Raw genomic sequence first — 4,284 nt, 5'->3', positions numbered from 1 at the left:
TATATATATACTCATGTGTCTGTGCATCTGGAAGTTTTTTTGGTTTATACATACATATACACAAATACATATACATATATATACACACATGAGAAAAATTGACTGTATTTTAAGAGATATAGCCACAAATATCCATATTATATGAAGAAGTTTTATTAAAGATATCTCAGGTGACAGTAAAATTTGGTTGAGATTTTGGCCATGAACATTCCAATAGTTTCCCCATCCAGACATCACACATCACAGTTCATTCTCAAGCTATAGTTGAATCTGCACAATCTGATGGTAAGGCCCTATTGCTGAAGATTTTACTTACTTTTTCCATCAGAAAGAATAAATCCATGTGCTTTGCACAGAGAAGCTTCAGTGCTACTAAATATATATAATAGTGCAGAATGTTAAGCTGTTTCTTACCAAAAAAAGAAAAAAAAAAACCCTTCATATCATGAGCAACAAATCCTGAAACAAACAATTATGAGTAGTCTAGAAGATATACTTTTCCCATGGTGGCACAAATACTATGAGAATCATCAACAACTTTTGATTAAAATTATGATCAACTCCATGAGATGGAACCCATACCTCAAGATGTTCAAGTAGCCAATAAACTGCAAATAGAGAGTTCACAGATTTATGCAAAAATCTATCTCTCATATGCTGCTGAAGGAACATAGAAATGAGTTGTGAGCACATACGGAGGTACCCTTTTGTCTGTGCATCGTTTGCTTCTCATTAGAGATAATTCTTCTCAAACTAGATGGCAAATAACAGAGAGATCTTCAGGGGACATATCTGTAGAGACAGAGATATTTTGGAGTACTAAGTCCTAAAACGATGTCTTTCTCAAACCCCTCACATTTAGCCTCATAGATATAATTTGAAAAGGAGGCATAAATAATGTAGCAGAGCAAGAAGTGGTGCATGATATCAAGTAAACAATGTTTCAGAACTCAACTTTACCATCAAACATAGGAAGTAAAGAGTCCATTGTATACACAGAAAGTCTACATAGGTTCAGACCAGACAATGTACAACACCAAGAAGGGAAAGTAAACAGAAAGTGTTATATCATCCTTAAACTAAAAGCTTTTTGCAATTGTTGCATATACTGATAAGCCCAAACATTAACTACAAAGAAAAATCTTATACCATGACAAAGCAAATATGACTTAAAGTGGAGGATTAGTTTAGCATACATAAAGAGGTCATGTAAAGTATTGCATTAATATAAGGAATGTCAAAGTTCACAGAAAATATTCTTAGAGAATGTCTATCCACTTATGATTTCAAAAAAGATTCAATTATTATTTAGAAAAAATAAATTTCACCAGGTGTTGGGGTTGGCACGTGCCACTAATCCTAGCAATTAGGAGGCAGAGGCAGGCAGGTCTCTTTGAGTTTGAGACCAGCCTGGTCTATAAATCAAGTTCCAGGACAGCCAAGGCTGTTACACAGAGAAACGCTGTCTTTACAAAACACCAAAAAAACCTTAAATTCCATAATTTTAAGTGGAAATACCACACATGCAAATCTTAAATGTCTCAGAATATCCTCAAATTTAAAACTAGTGCAAAGTCCATTAGTTGTCACCTCTAATGAGCTTTTTCTTAGATGACATCTTTGGGGAATTCATCAGGAAAAATAAATGCTGAGTGATTTACTTTATTGAATATTTTATGTTTAATGAAAATACAATATCTTATAAAATTTGTAATGCAAATCACCCTCTGTTGGATGCCATTGGAGGATAGAGCAGGTGACAGCAGGCAGACCTACCAGATGAGTGACTCTGATGGAGAGCCCCACTTGTCATGTCCATAAGGTCACTGGCTGTAGATAATTTTTTGTCTCTGTCTGTAATTTCTCTCATGAGTCACTTCATTTCTTCCCTAGGAATATCTTTGCATGTTTTCCCACCTCCTGTGTGATTATCTCATCAAAATGTTCCATCTACTGGGCACACATATAATAGTGTATGGTCAGGGAAATGACTTCCCATTAAGATGGATATATAGAAATTATACTAGGATATACTTCATAACTAGATCTATTGCACCACAAAGGCAGTAATATGGTTAAAAGTCTGTTTTGTTCCTTTTACTTTGAATAACATAAGAAAAAAAATTTTCCCCTCAATCTAAAACAACTTCACACAATTAATTCATTTTTAGCTCATAACAAGTTCTAACTATACTAGAGGGTTTTTTAAATAGATCATAAATTTAAAACTTGACAGTTATGCACATGGCCATAGTGGTAGGGGTCTAACCAAGCATATTTACACAAAGCAACTTAAAAATATCATGCTGATGCTTCGCCTGCCAAGTCTAGTTAATAAAAGAACTATGTCTCAAAGCATATCTCACTGAACACTGTGCCCCTGCCCTCTGGGAACAATCTTGCTCCCCAAATCAAGACAATTCCAGGTCTAGTAAGCCCTGGAAGGAGGTGGGAGGTCCTTGGACTTCCACAGGGCAGGGAACTTGGTCTGCTCTTCAGGCTGAGGAGTGAGGGGGAGTTGACTGGGGGAGAGGGAGGGATATGGGAGGTAGTGGCAGGGAAGAGACAGAAATCTTTAATAAATAAATAAATTTTAAAAAAAAAGAAGAAGAAAAAAGAAGTTGCCAGAAGGGTCATTGATTTCAAAGCTACAAGCTGCTTGCAGGACTTGATGCCTAGCCAGGGCCCTGGGGTAGATTTGCAAGGTTAGTGGTGTATTTTTTTTTTTTCTGGGAATATAATGACGGGTCATGATTTCCCTCAGAAATAGTACTAATTAGAACTTGAAGTTGAGTGAGCTAACGTTTATAACAAATGCAAATTGTGTGGGTTTTGGGCACTTGAATCTCTTTTAAAATTCTTTACACAGCATATTGACTAATTAAGGGTTACGATTAGTAATTAACATTCAAAGAATACTGATGCTGTACTTATACTATTATTTCAAGAATTTTTAGAAAAAAAAAAAAAAGAAATGCAGGTCCCTGTTTAATGTGGCCGATCAGTGGATGGAACTAGAAATACTACTGAACTCATACTGAGTGAGTCAGCCAGACCAGAAAGACAAAGGTACGTTCTCTCTCATCTGAGGTCCCTAGCTCCAAGTCTTCAGTTGTGAGTACACAACCTGGAGGAGCTGCAGAAACCAGAAAAGTCAAAAGGGAGCCTGGTGGGGGAGGTGCAATGGAGAAGGGAGCTGGTAGACTGCAAGTCATCTGAAAGGGAAAATAAGAAAACCTGCCTTGGGGACCTTTTACTGGAGAGCAAGACAGTGAGCAAAAGACACAAGGAGGGGGGAGAGGCTCAGATACCTGGAAGAATGTGTGAGAAATTCTTAAGGTATCATTATTTATTTACCCAATCACACACAATACATCTAAGTCTGTGTGTACATACGTAGTTTAAAATGCCTCCTTTATATTCACGTCAGTGGGCCAGGTTGACCAGTTCTCCTTTCTTTCCCTCCTCTCTACAAGGCTAGCGGTTTAACCCAGAGCCACTTGCATTTAGAGCCAAATGCTTTCCCACAGAACTCCACTCCCGGTGCCAGGCGACCAGGTGACAATCCTTACCATTTAGAAACGAGCAGCACAGACACGCGTGGTAATGCGAAGAACTGGCACATCTGTGGATCCTTCTTTACAAATGAAACCCCTCCGAAAGGCAGAAATATATTAAGGGAGACCTATTATCGGTTGCTCATCCTGACCGCTTCAAAAACAGAAATGATAGAACAACGTTTATCCTCTGTGGTCTAAGTGGAAGGTTAGAGAGAGGAATTTTGGGGCATAAAAGTTGTATATTGTAAGACCATGTTGAGCACTTGTCTTATTTCACTGTCTTAAAGTAATAATTACAGTCTGTAGTGACCCTAACTATTATGTCTGAATATTCTCATAACTCCATCACGATAACAATAACAACAAAAACTTTTAAAGGAAAAAAAATAAAACCCGGTAATCAGTCTAACCTTTAAAGGTCACTCAGGAACTAGAAATCTTTACTTGAATTCATTATGAAATCAATGAAACCTCTGCTTAAGATTCGTGTAATCATAAATAACATAGAGGACCACGAAGGGAAATAAAGCAACATTTGCCATAAATCTTCCATAACTTCTGATCCTTCACGGTTCACCCTCAGGTAGCTATGCCTTCCACACCCAGGTCAGACTATTGTGCCTCTGTATAATATTTAGTCTGGCTGCTTGGCACACTGCCCAAGCTTTTATGAGTTAAAAAAAGGCTCATATAATCTGTCTTTTGATATTTTAGTTCGTCTTTT

Source organism: Microtus ochrogaster, unplaced genomic scaffold, assembly GCF_000317375.1.
Source record: "Microtus ochrogaster isolate Prairie Vole_2 unplaced genomic scaffold, MicOch1.0 UNK94, whole genome shotgun sequence".
NCBI classification, from domain to species: domain Eukaryota; kingdom Metazoa; phylum Chordata; class Mammalia; order Rodentia; family Cricetidae; genus Microtus; species Microtus ochrogaster.
The sequence above is the reverse complement of the archived record's forward strand: the minus strand, read 5'-3'. Positions refer to the sequence as shown.